Here is a 20556-nt window from a genome sequence, read left to right on the forward strand (position 1 = left end):
TGGACACGACTGAGTAAATAACTCTTTCATTTTATATCTACTTTTCAGTGTTTAGATATAAAGGTTAGTTCTTATGAAGCCTTTTTTATTCTTTTTGATGACTGCAAATAAAGTAAACCCAAACAAAAACATCTTGGGAAATTTTTTCTTAAACAGTTCACTCTACAACCTCTTGTTAAGAACCTACCATGTCCAGGACACACGTGAGGAGATACTTGGAATAGAGCTTGATGAAGAGGCCTGATGCCTAGTGGGGGGAAAAGTGAGTGAAGGGAGCCCTGCGAGTGTGTAGGCAGAGCTATTAATTTGTCGCAGGGGACGGGACAAAGGCTGGGTCTGGAAGAGCAGACTGGCATCCAACAGATGGCAGAGCCTTAGAAAAGCAACCGCCTAGACAAGCTCTCGTTTGGTTATCTAGCACCAGCGTGACATATAATTTATCTTCCACACTAGGGTACTTGACAGTAAAAGGAGAACTACTGATAATTATGTCAGGACATTGGGTGAAAACCACAACTTCCTGGGCAAACAAAATCAGATGGCCACCTGACTTCATGCTGACATTTTGTTACTGTGAAGAACAGGGCTCTGAATCTCTTTCCTTACACATTAGAACCTGTGATGAAAATGCCCCAGGGAAGGCCTCCCCCACCCTGGTTAACTTCCTGAATAAGCTGCGGAGGTTCCCCTAACAATGCTTTTCAGTCCTGTTGCTGGACTTCAGTATAACACAGTGAATTGTTCCGATTTAGGAGCTCATTTGTGTATCATCCTTAAATTAGCTTCATAGTAATGAAAGGTTTTTCAAACCACACTGATATGCAGCCTTACAAGTTTGGGTTTTACCATAATGCTTTTGATAACGCTCTAGGTTAGGGCACTCAATGCCTTCACTCTGTATTTCCGCTGGTTTGATTTGTTTCTCTGTTCAGCTGCAATTCTAAAAAGACAGCAAAAGCTCTCTCTTTGCAGGGACTACAGAAGTCTTGGGAATGGAAGGGGAAATCTGACAAGTTTGAAAATGGGATTGGTGTCATCTAGATGTGATATCTGCTGGCATGCCATGGACAGAAGAAATAGCATATACCAAGGCACAGAGGCAGGAACAAACATGGAGTATTTAGGGAACTGCATGGAATTCTCTGGCTGGGAATGGGGCTGGGAATATGATCCGAGAAGAGATGAAAAGGGTGAGTTGGGACTAGATAGTGAAGGGGCCTTGAGTGCCAGCCCTTGTAGTCTGGACTTTATCTTGTTGGGAATGACAAGTCTCTCCAGCTGTTCAAGCAGAATATTTGTTTTTGGTGAAAGAGCAAACCAACAAAGCCAGACAAAGTCAGTCATCCTGGAGCCAATTTCTCCTTTAGGTTTTGCAGTCCTGAATTTTCTTCAAACATTTTGTTAATGTGCTCCCTGAAATACCACCCCTAAGGGAATCAATTCTGGTGATCACAAACACAAATTTCTGATTCTTTACATTCAGCCCTACCCCAATCTAGGCCATACTGGAATATTTCAACATCCGCTAGCTCTATCCCCAGGCCAGACTCTGTGGATGAGGGGCAAGGGCGAGGTGACCTGATATGTCTTCTGATCACTCTGCTGTAAACTGGCATTGGAAGACTTCCGGGGGTGAGGCAGGGGAAGGTGGTGCACAGGATTTATAATTTCCCTTTCCTTAGCCCTCTGGGGTTTCCCTGATGGTTCCGATGGTAAAGAATCTGCAACGCAGAACACTCGGGTTCAAGTCATGGTTTAGGAAGGTCCCCTGGAGGAGGAAATAGCAACCCGCTCCAGTATTCTTGCCTGGGAAATCCCATGGACAGAGGAGCCTGGTGGGCTAGAGTCCTTGGGCTCACAAGGAGTTGGACACAACTGAGCGACTTACACTTCACTTGACTTCACTAGCCCTCTACCCAAATCGTGTCTGCCTTGAGTTAAGTCCAGTCATGAAGCAAATATAAAAATGACAGCTTTACCTTTCTCAGCTATTCAGGATACCTAATAATGGACTGGCTGGAAAGATAATAGGTTCCTTTCCCTCAGAGATATTTGAACAGGTTGGCTCCAGGGAGGACTCTCGTAGGCAGTAGGGAATTGGAGTCTAACAAATAAGGACTCTACTGCTTGCCCAACTACTTCTAACCTCTGAACCTCTGTTTTCTCAGCTGTAACATAAGGATCACAGTGATACCTCTTTACAGGGTTCTGGAGAAAAATAAACAGGATAATGATGGCACATTGCACAATGCCCAACACTACTAGGTGCTCAGTAAAAGTTGGCCACAATCACAGTTAGCACAATCACCTACCAGTGCTTGAGGTTTGTGTTTCCAGTGGTGAGCCAGTCATTTATTTCTGGGTATAACCTCTAACTTAGAACATTACTCAAGTAAAAGTCCTACAGGAAACGAACTGATCATTAATATAATATTGAATATTACTCTTCAAAAACTATCCAGCTACAGGAGTAAAACTTCTCTTTCTGCAAGAGAAATAAATTCAGAAAGAGGAAGTTCAGTTTAGTTCAGTCGCTCAGTGGTGTTCAACTCTTTGTGACCCCATGGACTGCAGCATACCAGGCTTCCCTGTCCATCTCCAACTCCCAGAGCTTGCTCAAACTCATGTCCATCAAATCGGTGATGCCATCCAACCATCTCATCCTCTGTCGTGCCCTTCTCCTGCCTTCAATCTTTCCCCGCATCAGGGTCTTTTCCAATGAGTCAGTTCTTCACATCAGGTGGCCAGAGTATTGGAGTTTCAGCTTCAGCATTAGTTCTTCCAGTGAATAGTCAGGACTGATTTCCTTTAGGATTGACTGGTTGGATCTCCTTGCAGTCCAAGGGACTCTCAAGAGATAGGAAGAGACAGGCCTGAGTCCGCACATGAAGTTAGAGACAGATTTGGAACCAGGTCTTATGTCCCTTGACCTGGCATGCTCAGTGACATTCTTTTTATGCTTCACTTTCTGTTAACAAGCAAAGTTCAGATCCTCAGCATTCCCGTCATCATTACCTGGACATCTATCACTCAAGAGATTCACAATAGTATATCTAGATCTACATAGATTAGATCTAGATGTTCATTCAATTCTACAGCAAGGCCATGAGGCCAATCTTCTTGTTAATTTCCATTTTCATAGGATCCGGGAAGTGAGGCAAAGAGAACTTATATTACTTACTCAATCCTCACAGCCAGCAAGTAGTAAAGCCAAGATTTGAGCCAGGGCAGTTGGGCTTCTAAACATGTACTTAATTACACCATACTTACCCTCCCATGGTAAAAAAAAAAAAATATAGTGTCGGCATCAGAGAAGCACAGTCCCTGGAGGAGAGACACAGCCTACAAGGGTGTGCAGTCACATGCTCCAGGCACCTGGAGAACAGAAGAAGGAGGGTTTGATCTACAAGGGGAGGAGGGAGAGAATTAGGAAAGCTGCCTGGAGGAGGTAACCTTAATTCACTTTCCAGAGATCTCCCATTTTCCGGTAATTCGGGGAGCCTAGGGGAAGAAAAGGCATTCCCTAATACACACAGGCATCTCTGCTGAGACTGGCAGGTGTGGAGTAGCTGGAGCTTAAGAGACACTTTGAAGAAGGGAGGTCAGGACACCAGGTACTAACTCAGTGTGTGCTGGAGGCAATTTACTTAACTTCGAGGAGCCTCAACTTCCCCATCTGTATAATAGGGATAATAAGGCCTGCCTTGTGAAGCTGCTTGAATATTAAATGAGGCCATGTGCATATACTTTCTGACCCAGTGTTACTCTTCTTGCTTTACCTCTCATAAAAACTAATGGTATTTCCCTCAGTAAAAAAATTTAATTGAGCTTGGTTTTTTTTTACTTATAGTAGCATTAGTAATAATCCTGAGTGTCAGTATTAGTCATTCATAATAACAATATAATTAATAACAATGTTAACTGACATTGAGGGCACTAAATACTTAATATGTATAACCTCTATCTAATCTACTTCTCTGAACATATCTTAGAGATAGGTATCATTATCCCCATTTTACAGATGAGGACAGCGAAGCTCAGAGAGGTGAAGAAATCTACACAAAGGTCACCTGGCTAGAAAGTGGCAGAACTGGTACCCAGACCCTCATCTGTCTGTCCAGAAAAATGTCTCACAGACAATGCCCCGGGTTGGGAGTTCATGTTGGTCTTGGCAATATCCCTCGGTCTCTCTCAGAAAGAAAACAAACATTCTAAGCGTTTTACTAATGCGTCGGAACAAGAACGCCCTAGAGAGTGAGGGAAGAAGCAAGCTGTAGCAGGAAGATCGGTCCATATTTGGAGGGTGGGGCTGGGGCCTGGGCCTCGTCGGCCCGCCTGGAAGTCCTGGCCAGAACCGGACTGGACTGGAACCTTGAGCCGCCTTCAGGTGGCTCTGGGCAGCCCGCGGGGACTGTCACCCGCCAGGGACGCCGCACGCTGGTAACCCAGCTGGTTCCCGTGTGGGTGGCTCCCAGGCAGCAGGGAGTTAATCTGCTATCTGATGGGAAGGCTTCCAGAATCCTCCTCCCAGTCCGTGTTTGCTCAGGGCCGGGCTCTTCAGAAACTGAAACCAGCAGGACGCCAGGCCCCGCCAGCCCCAGTGGGATCCTGCCCGAGTTTACCTTCTATGGGGAGGCCCGGGAGGGCTGGGCGGAGCGGAGTGTGCACCAGGGCAGGGCAGGCGACGTGGCGTCCCGGCTCCCTTCCCGCCTCCGGGGAGTCGCCGCTGCCCCCTCCCGGGGACCTGCTCTCGGCCCGGGGGAAGCACGTGGGCCCGCCCCCGCCCCGGGGGTGGCTGGAATCCGGCCCCGCCCCTCACCACCTCTGAGACACTGAATACACCACTAAACCTCCGAAGTTTCGAGTTTCAGTCTCTTTCACTATAAAATGGGAATAAATAATGCTTAGCTTCTGAAATCGGTCACATCTATCCAGAGCTTCTGATCCAAAAGAAATGCTCCATATATGGTCACTGTATTGGTGTCTTTGCTATTAGTGTTGCTGTTCTCAGAATGGGTTGGGCAGCCTGCCTTGTGTGGCGGTGAACTTGTCAAGCACAAGCTGAATGAGACGGAGGAAAAAAGAAAAAAAAATTAGAACAGGAAGGGACCCGTTCTTGCCATGTTCAGATACTGACCAGGTCATCTCAGAATCACCTAAGAAGCTCACACCATCTCAGATCCACTGAATCAAAACCCCTGATGGCAAGCTTTTTGGAAGTACTGGCTTCAGCTGCTTCCTTTTGTAAACCACTGATGTAGGCCAATAATCCCTACGGTTGTTTCTCTTCCAAAGACCCTTATGTTATCCCCTCCTACTCCCTCCATTGTACAGAGGAAAGGATTTTATTGACCAAACTATATTTGTTAACTCATAATTAACTTATTTACTCTCTCTATAAATTATTAACTAAAGACCCAGAGTTCATTCAACAAGTAATCATTCATTTAACAAATATTTACTGAGTAACGATTATGTGAGAGTCACTGTGTGGGGTACTGGAGCGTGGTATGGGAGCTCTGTCCTCAGGGACTCTCCAGTCTGGTGAGGGATGCAGAAAGGGAATAAGGATTCGAATACTGACCCTGAAGCCCAAAGAATGTGGCTGAGCATAAGATACCCAATATTCCTACAGCAAGCAAATAGAGTCCCAGTCTAAAACAAAGTTGATTTACTATTCCTTTTTATGGCCTCATTATAGAGAAAGTTGGATGTCCCTCTCCAACATACAAACACACACACACATACACACAGACATATGTACACACACCATGACACTATGGCATAATTACTTTTATGGATTCCGTGAGGTCCAAGGCCCTTAGTCCAAGAATATCTAAGACCTTCTGAAGAAAGGGAGACCCTTTGGACCCAATTCCTGTTTCTGCGGCTAGTCACCTTACCTGCATGCACCCCCAAAAACTCAGAGCAGAGTGGCTGAGAGTGTGTGATCTGAAGCCAGGCTGCTTGGATTAGGACTGAATTGCAGCTTGATTCCTTACTAGCTGTGAGATCATGGGCAAGTTACCTGTGATCCTAGGCAGGTAGACAAGGCCTCTGTGGGCCTGGGCCTCTTCTGTCAAGTGGTCTGAATAATAGAAACTGCTGCACAGAGTTGCTGAGGTTAAGGTTGGGGTTAGGGCACAAAAGCAGGTGGTAGGCACGTACTGTTTGAGCTCATCTGACACTGCACCATGTATTCCCTTTGATGCTCTCTCTGCCTGGACTGTCCCTCCCTTTCTCCACCTAGGGAGTGCATAGTTATCGGTTCAATGTCCCCTCTTTTCTAAAGCCTTCCTTGCTTTTACATCACCAAGCAGTTTGCTGCTTTTTCCTCCAAGTTCCTGTAGCTCTTTTTATATACCTCTTATAGCACCTCTCATCCCACATTCTTGTTTCTTATTATGGTTTAGGTGCTTTCTTTCCTCATTGCATTATGAATTCTTGAAGAGCTGGGGAAATATTTTTTACATTTTTTCATGTCTATGGACCAGACAATCTCTGGGACAGAATAAGCACTTCCCATTAAGTCTGTTCAATTAGTGAATGGAAAGGTGATGGATGGATGGATAGATGGATGAAGTGACTTGCCCTGGACCACAGAGTTCAAATGGGTGTGAATTTAGTTTATTTTGGGAAAATTACTTTTCTGAGCTTCTAGTTTCTCATCTGGAAGACAGGTCTGATAATAACAGTCAATAATAATATCTTGGGGTCAGGAAGGTTAAACATGGGACACATAGGACAGTTTTCAAGAGTTTAAGCTCTAGAATTGGTTTGCTTTTGAGTCCCAGCTCCACCACTCTTGAGCCATGTGATTTTTGACAAGTTCTTAAACTTGCTGTGCCTCAAGAAGATATATCTCAAACCTATACACACACACACACACACACACACACACACACACACACATATTAATGGGCTGTTTAGAGAATTGAAAGAACTATACTTTATAAAGGTGCCCAGCACATGATAGGTATTCAGTAAGTAAACACTGGTTCCTTTCCCTGACCTTCTCCAAACCTGTAGGCCCTGGACTCTGAAAGCTTGAAACAGCTGTTCACATGCCGAATTTTGCTCCCAGTGACTAATGTCCCTTAAGCCAAGGTTAGAAAGCCGACTCCAGAACTAAGCTTACATTTGAGTGCTGAATTAGAAGCAGGGAATATGGCTGACTGGCTTATTTAATTAGTAAGGCAAGTTTTGAAAAGGGGCAGTTTAAAAAAATCAACAAACATGCCAAGGAAATTGAAAAGTAAGAGTTCACCCACAACTTCGTATGAGGGTTTCATATGTCATTGGAAGAGTCCATTATGAGTGAATAATGGGCCTTCCAAAACCAAGTTAATGTTTTACTAACTTTAAGAGCAGTGATTGTTTTTGGAGCAAATTAACCAACTGGTCCATGTACATTAGAATAATGCTTGAATTTCCTACTGCTTTATGACAATAGATCCTAATAAACTCATTGTTCAGAATTTTCCAGTGATCGTATGTCTATTACTAAGTCAAAAGATATGGAAGAGAAAAAACAGGTATTTCATTTTGGACCTAGAATCCCATCACACGCTTACATGAATCCCCCCGATCCTCCTTCTTTTTGTGGGATCTGGAAAGGACTGACATGGACGTGCCCAGGGCCCTGGGGGCTGGGGTTGTCAGTGGCTCACGCAGCAAGCATTTGGCCCTTCAGTTGAGAGAGGAAATCGGAGAGGGCAGAGGCCCAGCCAGACCTAAAGGGATGTGCGACACAGAGAGGGAGGGAGAAGGGCAGGAATCTTATTAGCAAAACCAGCTGCCTGCCAAGTAGGGCGTGTGTTTGAATTTCTGAAGAAAAGAGAGAATTGAAGCTGTTAGTTTTAACCTCAGGCCTTCAAAGATCAGGAAGAAAGTGGAGGATGATGGTGGGGGCAGTGGAGGGGAGGGGCAGGGTACACTACTCTCTATTCTCCAAACAAACTCCTTGTATATTCTAACTTAATCTCCCTTAACCTCGCACCTCCCCATCCATACCTAGAGCCACGTCATACACGTGTTCCAAGAACTCTTTACTGATCTCTCTAACTTGGGCAAGAATCTCTCTCTTCTTCCCTGTATGCCTCAGGAACGCTGTGTCCTCTCTTCAAACATCTCACAACGTTCTTATAATGTATGCCTGCCAACTTCCTTCCTTCTTTTTCCCCTCTTATCTTTCTCTTTGTTAATAGTTTTAGAGAGGTCTGTGCTGTGTATGTGTGCATGCCAAGTCACTTCAGTCGTGTCCAACTCTTTGTAACCCCATGGACTGCAGCCTGCCAGGCTCCTATGTCCATGGGATTCTCCAGGCAAGGAGCGGGCTGCCGTGCCCTCCTCCAGGGGATCTTCCCAACTCAGGGATCAAACCCGCGTCTCTTATGTCTCCTGCATTGTCTTTAAGCACTATCGCCACCTGGGAAGCCCTTATAGAGGTCCTACGTGAAGTTAAGTGCACAATTTGATATGCACAGATGTGTGGAATCATCACCACAACCGAGACAGTGTACACACCCCTCACCTCAAATTGTCCTTGCAATCTTTCCTCCTGCCTCCCTTCCCCAAACAATCAACTATCTGCTTTTTAGCCCTGTAGACCAGCCTGCATTTTCTAGGTGGTTTAGTCACTCATTGTGTCCTCCTCTTTGTGACTCCATGGACTGTAGCCCACCAGGCTCCTCTGTCCATGAGATTTCCCAAGCAACAATACTGGAATGGGTTTCCATTTCCTTCTCCAGGGGATCTTCTTGACTCAGGGATCAAACACGGGTCTCCTGCACTGCAAGCAGATTCTTAACCACTGTGCCACCAGGGAGTGGTGGAAAGATATAGTATGACTGTATTTTGACTGTCTTATGCTTCCCTGGTAGCTCAGCTGGTAAAGAACCCACCTGCAATGCGGGAGACCTGGGTTCGATCCCCGGGTTGGAAAGATCCCCTGGAGGAAGGCACGGCAAACCACTCCAGTATTCTTGGCTGGAGAATCCCATGAACAGATGTGCTTGATGGACTACTGTCCATTGTGGTCACAATGAGTTGGACACAATTGAGCGAGAACGCACAGCATATTCGCTGAATTGTGTTGAGATTCACCCATTCCACCTTCACTCCTCCCTGGAATGTGGGTTTCTGGGTTGTGGTGGCGGGGTACGGATGCGGGCATGAAGGAGGACGCCCCCCACCCCCCCGCCCCGCTACCCGAGGACACTGGAGTGATGCACAGACCTTGGGATGTGGCACCAGAATGAGCTTGGATCTCAGCCCAGATTCAACCTCTCACTGCCAGCTGTGTAGCCAGGAGGGAGTCATTCGCAACCCAAGCCTCAGTTTCCTCATTTATAAATTGGGGTTGATGATAAACTCCCTTCTCTCGGGACAGCTCTGTGAGACTCCATTGAGCCAGGAGATCAAGTGCTCTGTAAACTGTGAAAGGTCAGTCCTGGGCAAGGGATTAAGCCTGGATCAAGGCAGCAGCAGGCTGGGAATGCCCCAGCTCCAGGGCTATTTAAAGGCCACCCTGAATCCTGGGAAGATGCCTAGATTGGCAATTCCCCCCAGAAATGGCCAATAGGAGCGGTGCCCGGTGGCCTTTCATCCTGGTCCAGTCACCAAAATGTCAAGGATTCTTTTCCAGTGACCCTCCCCCCTTCCTCCGCTGGGGCAGTGTTTATTTACAAGGTCTCCCTCCCTCCAGAGAACCGCATGTGACCTGAGGATTCCTCCTCTGGCCTGGAGCCGGCTGATAAGGAGCAGCCCATCTGCTGGGGGCTCCAAGAACCTCAGGAACAGGAACCAGGAGCAGGAGGGGGTTGGGGAGCCGGCCAGGCCTGGCCGCGGCTTCCTTTGTCAGAGATCGTCTAGAGGCGACAAGGCAGGAGGGAGGGAAGGAAATAGTCATCTCCCATTTAAAACCCACTTGACCTATAAAATCACACAGATTTGAGGAAAGTTCTATCTCCTTCCACGAACTGGGTTCCTTTTTTACTGTTGATTAGTAAAGAGGGGTGAGGTGAACCAGAAGGACCCAGAGAAGGAGGTTCAAAGCCCGGCAATGTCATTTCTTGTGTGCACTTGGCAAGGCCACTTCCCTCTCCCTATGGGGGGCTTTAGTTGGTTTAGAGTTACCATTTGTTGAATACCTACTATGCATCAGGCATGACACTGCTTTTTTTTTTTTTGCTGTTCCAGGTGGTGTGTGGGATTTTCTTTCCCCAACCAGGGGAACAAACCTGTGCCCCCTGCATTGGAAGCGTGGATTCTTAACCACTGGACCACCACGGAAATCCCAACACTGCTATATACTATATAGCAACACTTTCTATATAGTTTTTCAGTGTAACCCTCAAAACTATACCAAGAGGTGAATTTTCTTCCTCTCATTTTGATAACCTGTTCAAACTCATCTGGGATTTGAGCCAGAATATGAACTCAATGCCATCTGACAACAGAATCTATGTTCTTTTGAGAACCTGAGGACAGCAAGGCTCAAGAATGAACTTAATAATTAAGTTCATTTAATACGAGGAATGCTGCCTACAGTGTCCTTGTCATAAAGAACCGAGATGTACTTTTGTGTGTCTATAAGATTCTGAGAAGTCCCAGAATAGAGGAACTTACTTTTTTTTAAACCAAGAATTTTCCATGTTAAATTGATCCTCAATCTTTTTTCCTGTAACATCTATTCAGAGTCTAAGGAATAAGACTCCTCAGAGACTCATAGTGGGGAGCCACAATTGAAGCAGCATTAAAGTGATTACAGAGTTTATCCTATTAACCGTAAGAATTCTGTGAACAACACCTTTTTTAAACATCTCCAGGGATGAGAAGCTCATCACCTGATCAGACAGCCTGCTCCATTGTTGTACAACTACAGTGGTTGGAATAGCACTGCCCAAAAGAAAGATAACTGTAAGCCCCAGGTGTGGCTCTAAATCTCCTAGTGTGCATGCTAAGTAGTTTCAGTCACGTCCGACTCTTTGTGACCCCATAGGCTGTAGCCCTCCAGGCTCCTCTGTCCCTGGGATCCTCTAGGCAAGAATACTGGAGTGGGTTGCCATTTCCTCCTCCAAGGGATCTTCCCAACCCAGGGATCCAATGGACATCTCTTGTATCTCCCACATTGGCAGGTGGATTCTCTGATATATTATTTAATCCAATGGATCTAAAAATATCATTTTTATGGAACCAATAAACAAATGATGGATGAGTTTTTTTTTTTTCCTTTTTAAATTGTCCTTAAAATCCAGAGTAGCCACATTTCAAGTGCTCCCTGGCTACATTTAGTTAGTGGCAACCACACTGGAGAGCACAAGTTTAGAATTCTTCTTTGGGCTGAGCCGAGCTCTTCCTGCCTGGGCCCCGCCCCCATGGTCCTTGGGTCCAAGGGCACCATCATCACAGCCACCAGCCCTGAGAATGAGTTCTGTTTGGCCACGTCCTTGCACATCACACTCCCATGATGGAGTTCACCCTCAGTCAGCAACCTGCTGAGCTCTGGGCCTGCCTTGGAAAGGACTTCTCAACACTAAGTGAAAGCATTAGTTGCTCAATTTTGTCCAACTCTGCGAGTCTATGGACTGTAGCCCGCCAGGCTCCTCTGTCCATGGGATTCTCCAGGCAAGATTACTGGGGTGGGTAACCATTCCCTTCTCCAGGGGATCTTCCCAACACAGGGATCGAACTCAGGTCTCCTGTACTACAGGCAGATTCTTTATTGTCTGAGCCACCAGAGAAACCTCCCAACACTAAAATGTTATGTAAATGCAAGGCCTCTTTCTCCTAATTCCTACTGGGGCAGACTTTTAGTCACCCAGGGTTTTAGGGGTCTCACACCCTGTTATTTTACATTAAACCTACAGGCAGCTGTTAATACAATGCCAGACCTAGGGTGACTCCTTCTTTCTGCTCCCTGGGTCTCAGGTTCCCCATATATCAAACGTAGATTTGAGTTTTCTATGATTCTGTCCCTTCCCACACCTTTTTATCTGCTACCACTCTCTCAGTCTTCTGATTCAGTTTCCCTTTAAACTACATTTCAGTTAGAATTCAGGCATAGTTATAGCCTTCCATCTGCCGTAATAATGAGCATTTCCCCAGAGTTTGCCACATGTCAAACATGGTGTGCTACGAGACTTATATATAGCATCTCATTTAGTCCTTTCCACACCCTAGTGAAGTAAACACTATTATATTCCCTTTTATAATTGTGGAAACTGAGGCATCGAGTGGCTGAGTCACAGGTCACACCCCTAATAAGGGGAACAGCTGGAGCTTCCCGCCCAGCCCCGTCTCCCGGCTCCCTGATCCTTGGCTGTGAATGCATTTCTAGGCCTCTGGCCTGAACTGGACCCAGGCCTCCAATAACCAACAAGGGAACTGGTGAAGCTGCTTCTTGCCTTTTGTCATAGTTGTTGTTGTTGCTAAAACCCACAGAGCATCCTCCTTCTGTTTTTCAGAGGAAGGAATTATTGTTATACTCTCCTCGCTAAGGAAATCCTCTTCTTTACAAGTCAACTTTCCTCCCATCCCCTTGACCTTTCAGGGAACAGACTGAGGCCCTTGAAGGCTCTGGAGGAGACCCAAGGAGCTCAGGGTGCCTGTCTAGGGCAAGAGTATTTTTAGAGTTGGCTGCACTGTTTACAAGGAAGCCAGTCCCCAGAGCCTTCCCTCTCTCTAAGGCGGGGTGTGGGGAGGCCTGGCCGCCGGCCCCACCTGCCGCCGGCTCTAGCCCTTCCTCCCCGCTCCTGGCTGCCCCTCTCCTGTCCTCTCTGTCACAGGGGGATTCCCTCGGCCTGTGGGTGCGCTGTCGTTACTGCCCTGGGAGACGATGGAGCAGGGCTGCAGCCCGTGGTGTTGAACTCCTCCTGCGCTGGAGAAACCAAGAAGCTGCCATCAGTTGGGAACGTGGGGCTGGCAGCTGGCCATGGGCCCTACAAATGGACATTTTTCGTCTGAAATAACAGTTTCTGAGCCTTGCTGTGCTGGACCTGAGAACTTCTAAGAAGTTGTGTGTGGCAGATAAAGAGGCCCCAGAGCATGGCTCCAGCTCTTACCATGTACTCAAAGGTCTTTGAACTGTGACAAGTCACTCCCGTCTCAGCCCCTCTTTCTGCAGCTACAGAGTGTGGAGGGCTCAGACAATGGGGATGGGGTACAGTCACTGACTGAATGTCTGACCCTCCTCCGTGACTGGCAGAGGATACCTAGGCCCCCCCAGGGGATACTTGTGGTGTTAAATCGGATAGCGGGGTGAACACTATGGATATGTACTATCTAAGACCACTGGTAATAATTCCATACCTCCAGCTCTTTAACAGTGTCCAGCACAAAGTCAGGTCTTCACAAGGCATGCTTTCCTTTATTCTTATAGTTCAAGATTCTTTCACCTCAAGTCTATATAAACCTCCCCTCTAGCTATGCTTTCTTTGAAATTAAGTGTTTATTCCTTCTCACCCAGCCCTGTGCCCCATCCCCCTATGGCTCAGGAGTCTCACTGAAGGCATTGGAAGTGCTTTCTCTGAGTCACAGTTCTGCAGCTTCCCAGACAGACTGTACATTTGTACCCCATCCCCACTGGCTCCTTAGACGCATCGTCATCCAGACCCAGTGCAGCTGGACCTGACCCAGGCAAGTCGGTCTTCCCAGGATCTGATCCCAAGCTGGCAGGGCTGGTGGGAAGCTGGGCTCAAACAGCCCAGCGCTCACCCAAGCTTCCCTGGGATGTGAGTGTGAAGATGACAAGGCCTCTAGGTTCCTAAGAAGAAGTGCCAACCTCTTCTGTCCCTTGGGCAGGCTGGACTTCTCCTCTAGGAGCTGAAAGAGGTTCAGGGATTGTTACTAGAGTCGGCTAAACTCCCACCATGCTTCCTTCGCCTCCCTCCTCCATCCTACTCTGCCCCTTCTGTCTCCCACTTCCACTCCCAGCCCTTTTCCTTCCTCCTCCAGCTGTGCTTTTGACCAAGTGATGGCCTCCTATCGTCCTGAGCAGGGAAGTCCCAGCAGAGGGGAGAGCAGTTGACTTCCCTCTGCAGCCTCCTCCTTCTCCAGACCTTCCACAAAGACACCCTGGTGGCTTCTGATGCTCCAGGCACTGGGCCTACCACTTATAGTCATGGCCAGGTGGGAACACCACAGGCTAGTTAGCCCAGTGAGCGGGGGTCAGGGGGGCCCTCCTAGTTGGTTGGGGAGGTTGTAAATTTAAAAGGTGTTGCCTTTGACCATCTTTTCTACTGCCTTAAAGTCCTGCATTCACATTTCCCTCATGTCATTTTACTGTCACATAGGGGCCCACCTTTGGAGAATGTGGTACAGAAAGAAGCATCCCACCCAGGGCCACTTCCCCTGACCACTAGTCAAAAGAAACAGCCTGTTTAAAGCCTAAAAAAAGCTTCCCAGATGGCGCTAGTGGTAAAGAACCTGAGTGCCAGTGCAGGAGACATAAGAGATGCAGGTTCAATCCCCTGGAGAAGGAAACAGCAACCCACTCCAGTATTCTTGCCTGGAGAATCCCATGGACAGTGGAGCCTGGCGGGCTATAGTCCATGCTATCACGAAGAGTCTGACATGACTGAAGCAACTTAGCACACATGCATGCACAAGCCTGAAAGAATAATGGTGCCATCTGGCAAAAGATAACAGGTGTAGCTGGAGGGTAGGGTGCTGGCAAAGGAGAAGATCAGGACAGCAGTCTGGAGACTCAAGATTGGACCATTCTGCATCAGGGGCACCTCAGCTAGGATGTCAGACTGAGTTGCAAGAAGGAGAGATTACCAGCAGGGAGATCTCCTGGGACAGAGTGACACTTCTTGCCCCTTGAACCTCCTCAATCCCTAATCCCTCCTTCTAAGCCCCTAGACTTGGCAAAACCGAAACTTTCCCAAGGATGTACTCATTCTCAATCCTCTTCCTCACTCACTTTCTGCTCCTTACTAGTGAGTGATCTCACACAAGTCCTTTAGCTTCTGAGGCTTGATCTCCTTCACCTGTCAATCAGAGAAAGAGGGTGCATGTTGTGTGTACGTGTGTGCATGAGGGTACACACACATACACATGGGTTGTTACGAAGCTGAGGTAAATAAGATGCTGTGGAAGGAAGCCTCCTCTGGAAAGCACATTCTGTTCCTGGTCCCTCGTCACCACCCTCAGCAGCTATTCCCATTCCAGAAGGGAAATCCTCGCCCGGAAAGCCCTGCTCACCCTGGCGCGGGGCCCAGGGCAGGCGCCCCTGTGGAGTCTGGGTCTCTCCCTTCCCATTTCCCTTGTTGATTCCAGTGTGACTGTTGTTGGCTTGCAGATGGACAGGCAGCTCTCCAGGATCGCCCCGCTGCCGGCCTCAGGTCCTGCCTTGGCTCCTCAGACTCTGAGACTGGTTTCAAGGACCCCAAGGGGCTCAGAGGGCCTCTGCCCAGATGGACGGGGAGCTTAGGTGTCTCCACAGAGCTGGGCAAGGGCTTATGCTCAAGCAGCAGCTCAGAGATGACCTGTCGCCTCTACAGAGGCCTTCCGGCAAGATCAGGAGGTGAAGCTCGGGAGGTGATCCAACCTGAGAAACAGGGTCCACATGGGAGGAGCAGAAATCCCAGGAAGGGGGAGGGGCTTCCTCAAAGGCCAGCGGGAGGGCTTGCAGGCTGGCGGCCCATCCCCTGCAGCAGCTGCCTACCTGCTGATGCTGCTCTTTGTCTTGGCCCTTCCCTCTCCCCCAGTACCCTCGTCTCCAGTCCTATGGCCACTGCCTGAAACCCTTTCTGGCCTGAACTCATTACAACAGCTTCTTGACTGTTCTTTCATGCAGTTCCCCCTCCTTCTAACCCATCCACCTCACAGCAGCAAAGTGGTGATCTTTCTGGCATGCAGCTCTGTGACATGTCTCTCTTCTGCTTAAATCCATTAAGGTCTCCTCACCACCTGCAGCTTAGAACCCAGGACCTTCCATGGTCTGCACAGTGTGGCTTATAGCTTCATTGAGTTATACAAGCCCCTTTCTCACAACAAGGCATTGAAAGCATGACTTAGTGGACATGAGTTTGAGCAAACTCTTGGAGATAGTGAAGGACAGAGAAGTCTGGCATGCCGCAGTCGATGGGATCGCCAAGAGTTGGACACAGCTTAACGACTAAACAACAACAACCATTTGCCACACTAATCTTCTGAGGATAAAAGAAGCCTTGGCCAGGAGCACGGTGTTCCAAAATTTATAGCTCCTTCAATATCCCCTCTTTTGTGATTTCTTTACAACTCAGTGATGTCAGAACTCCTTTATGAATAAAGAAACAAATCTTAAAGAAAAGGAATTAGCTTAGTCAAGGTAACTCAGATGGCAGAGTAAAGACTTGAGCCCAGATCTCCTAAGTCAAAAGCCTGTGCCTTAAACCCACACAGGCCTGGAAAACCGCTCAAGAGAGGACTAAATCCAGAGAACAGATATCACCACCAAGATCAACATCAAACATCACCATCATTACCATCACCATTACCATCATCTTCATTGTCTTTGTGGCAGTTGTATTCTTCTGATTTAAATCTCCCCTTATTTTGCTTAAGCAAGTTTAAGTTGGGATTTTGCTCCTTGTAACCAATAAAGGTTTGAACAATAAAGACAAGAAGTTCATAAGTTCAAACTTGGAGAGGAGGGGTTAGGCATGAAAGACGTCAGAAGCAGAATTAAAAGAATGTGGTAATCAATCTGATGAGTCATGTAAAAGGGATGTCCAAGGGGAAGTCCCCAGCTTTTGGCTTGAGAGATTGGAGGATGGTGGTGTCTTTAGCAGAAGCAGGAAATCCAGAAGATAAATTATGTTGGAAGGTGGGTAGAAGAAGGGAAAATGCATTCCTCCATTCATTGATCCATCCATCCATTCATTTATTGAACAATCATTTGCCAATCTCTTTCTATAAACTGGGAACTTAGTACTGGATAAGATGAGTTGAGATTTGGATAATGTCTGTGGACCATTACTGACTTAATTATTTTACTAACAATAATCACCAACTATGGAGCATGCCTGTCCAGAGAACTGAGCATAAATCTGGGCAGTGATGTCTAGCAGGCAGCTGGAAAGAGGGTTGAGCTGGCCTTTCTGTTGTAAATGTCATCCCCACAGGACAATTCTAGCAGTCATGGGAAAGGGTGCTTGGAGAAGAGAAATCTAGTTTCACATGCATCATCCATCATGCCCGGGCTTCATCTGTGAGCTGAGAACAAAGTGTTTCTTGGGCCTGTGTGGCTGAGAGGCAGAGGCAGAAAAAGCATGGGTTTTAGAGTCCAATCTGGTGCCAGCCTGGGTTCACACATCATCCCTACCAGGTAACCTTGAGAATGACTCTGAAAGAGTTGGCTAACTTCTCAGAGTTTTTGTTTCCTTAGCTACTGAATGAAGATGTGAATGCTTAGCCAAGTGTTAAGAGTAAAGAAATGTAAAAGTGCATCCATTCAACTGCAACTATGTAGCAAATAACTATATGTCCCAAGTTCTAGAGTAAAGGACTTCATGGAAGCCAATTTTAGGGGTTTCATCTAGGAGGAATAGGTGAATCTTTGGGGCTACCATGGCTCTGTTCTGATTCACCTAAAACAGCCAGTCTCTCTCTGCCCACTACGAATCAACACCAATCTGCCCTTTCCCCACACTACACTCAAGGCAATATTTTTTGCAATTAGAAGGGAAAAAGAAAAATGATCATTCTGCTGTCCTCTGCAGAGCTGTTTTCCAGAGCCGCAGAAAAAAGGTCCACGTGAACCATGCTGTTCTTGGCAGTCACTGCTCCACTCCTAGCAGCCAGAGGCTTAAAGCTTTATTTGTGGTTTAGGTTACAAGCAGGAGTGAAAACCCCAGAAAAGGGGGGGCAAGGTGAAAACGTTTTAAAAGTTGAGAAAATTGCCTTGTGTTCTCAAGTGCAGGCAATTTGTTCAAACACCTGAGCTCTGTAGAATCCTAGTGGTCTGACTGTGGTTTCTATTCTGGGGTTCTGGGCACAGTATCGGGAGTGGGGGACGTTGTTTTCATATATTAAGAAAATCACAAAATCGCTTTTTACAAGATATTAATGAGTAGTTTTACCGCTTCAATGGCAACATTGTTGAAGGTCTTGAAAAATATCCAGGTTCAGGTTTGGAGGTGGTTTTGTTCTGAAGGTCGTCGCTATGTTAGGGCTAGTTCGCATGCCCCATGCACAGTGAAGCTAAACAAACTAAAACGTCGGAGTTTGGAGCAGAGAAAGGTTTATTGCAAGGCCGTACAAGGAGGTAGGTGGCTCACAACCTAAAAAGTTCCAAGCTCCCAGAAGGGTTTCGGCAAAGCATTTTTAAAAGCCAAATTAGTAGGGTGGTGGGCGAGGGGCAGTGGTTGCTGGGCCTGTGATCAGCTTGTGCACAATTCTGTTTATCAGTTCTTAGGCTCCAGGAGGCTTAGGGCTATGTGCTCATAGTCATCAAGTAGTTAACACCTTCCATTTGGTGGGAGGTTTTCACATCTTTAAAACAACTCAGGAAATGTATATCAGATATTGTTATGTAGGTATTATACTTCAGAGAGTAGCTAAAGCAGAGGATACGGGGAAGGCCTGTCCTGGGAAAGCTTCATAAGGTCCTGTTCAGTTGTGCTCAGACAATCATTATGCCCAACTCTTTGTGACCCCATGGACCGCAGCCTGCCAGGCTCCTCTGTCTATGGGATTCTACCAGCAAGAATACTGGAGTGGGTTGCCATGTCTTTCTCCATGGGATCTCCTGATCCAGGGATCAAACCCATGTCTTTTATATCTCGTACACTGGCAGACAGATTCTTTACCACTGTGCCACGTGGGAAGCCCCCTGCTTGGTTACAGCTATATAAAGCATTTCACAGATATTACCTTCAGAGTTTGGGGGTTGTCCTCCCAGGATCCAGAGCAAAGAAGCTAAACATTCTAGGGACAGAAGTGCCCACTAAAGTCTTCAAAGTCCAAGCCTCCTCTTACACTGATGGCAAAAACAAGGCCCAGAGAAAGTAGGCAGCATGCCCAGGGGAGGACAGCATATTTGTATTATAGCAGAAGCAAGTCTAGACTCTTGGCTCCTAGACTTCGAAGATCTTTCTGGCAGTCTTTGAGACAGCCCAGAGGTGACATTCCACTTCAGAAACTGGCCTCCCCTCATGTTGACATTTCTGCGGCAGTGACTTTGAAAGCTGCCTTTTATGGCCCTAGCTTTGGAAGGGCAAACATTGTTATCAGTAGAACAACACAGGTGGCTTCTGGAGTTGGGTCCAGGTGGAGCTGAGCAGGAAGGGGGGCCCCTCTGCACAGGCAGACGTGACCCAATCACCTGTCTGGGTTCAGAAGGGGACACAGACCCTCCCTGGGGAGTGGGACAAGCAGCCAGTATGAAGGAAGACAAGCGGCTGATGGTGAAGGAAGAGCTTGGCTTTGGGAAAGACAAGATGGTCTGAGTCCTGGCAATGCTGCTTGCCAACAAACTCCCTGACCAAGATGTTTATAAAACAAGGGTGATGATGGCTCAACCACAAGTGCTCAAGAGCCCAGGTTGCTAGTAGCTCTTGTATTAGATAGTCCAGATATAGGATTGGAGAGTGCTGATGGGGGCGCTAGGCTCTTGACACTGGTTACTTACTTCTGGTCTTGCCGTCTAAAAACAGAGGGTGGTCCAGGTGAAGTCTCCAACTCTAAGGGTTCAGGTTGCAGGCAGGACCATCTGGGGTTCCAGGCTCATCTCTCCTTCTCACTCCTCTCTAATACTATAGGGATTTGTTTTCAAGGTTTGGATCCTGGCTGAGTGACTTTCTCATGCTGCCTGGAGCAGAACTCCAGGCCAAGAATATGTGTGGGGTCAGGGGCCAGTGGTCAGGGCAATGCTTGACATTAAGTGCTCCTGTTCAGAGTCAGAAAGCCTTGATTCAAGTCCTGGTTCACCTGTGTGCTATGTGCTTAGTCGCTCAGTCATTTCCGACTCTTTGCAACCCTATGGACTAAAACCTGCTAGGTTCCTTTTTCCATGGGGGTTCTCCAGGCAAGAATATTGGAGTGGATTGCCATCCTCCAGGGGATCTTCCCAATACAGGGATCGAACCCAGGTCTCCCGCACTGCAGGCAGATTCGTCACTGTCCGAGCTACCAGGGAAGCCCGGCATTCAAGTCCTGGTTCACCTATTCAGATTTTATTGGTCCTGGGTAAGTCAGAGAACCTCTCTGATTTCCTCATCAGTGTTCCTCCTGCCTGCCAAGTCACATGCTGGTACGAGAATGAAGTCACAAAGGTAGAAGACATTGTAATCTGTAAAGGATACTAATAACAACTGGAAACTTCTAAAAATAGGGGGTGGCTTTTTTTTGCTCTGTCTCTTCACCAAAACAGTATTTAGGCAGAGGTACATAGCTGCCTTTGAATCTATATAAATAGATGTCGTACTATTTGGAAGGTCTTCCCATGTCTCTCAGTGGTAGAAATTCCACCTGCCAAGTAGGAGATGCAGATTCAATCTCTGGGTTGGGAAGATCCCCTGGAGGAGGAAACGGCAACCCACTCCAGTATTCTTGCCTAGAGAATCCCAT

The 20556-nt window shown here is 47.2% G+C and overlaps 1 long non-coding RNA gene across 1 annotated transcript; it reads right to left on the reverse strand.

Moving 5' to 3' along the window:
• Window positions 1–405: 405 nt before the first annotated feature.
• Window positions 406–4745, reverse strand: LOC139035067 (uncharacterized). The gene is made up of 2 exons (XR_011487581.1): window positions 4623–4745; window positions 406–3375 (listed from the first exon to the last, which is right to left on the reverse strand). It is a non-coding gene; the product is annotated as an uncharacterized lncRNA (long non-coding RNA).
• Window positions 4746–20556: the final 15811 nt, after the last annotated feature.

This window comes from Odocoileus virginianus, chromosome 5 (assembly GCF_023699985.2).
Source record: "Odocoileus virginianus isolate 20LAN1187 ecotype Illinois chromosome 5, Ovbor_1.2, whole genome shotgun sequence".
NCBI classification, from domain to species: domain Eukaryota; kingdom Metazoa; phylum Chordata; class Mammalia; order Artiodactyla; family Cervidae; genus Odocoileus; species Odocoileus virginianus.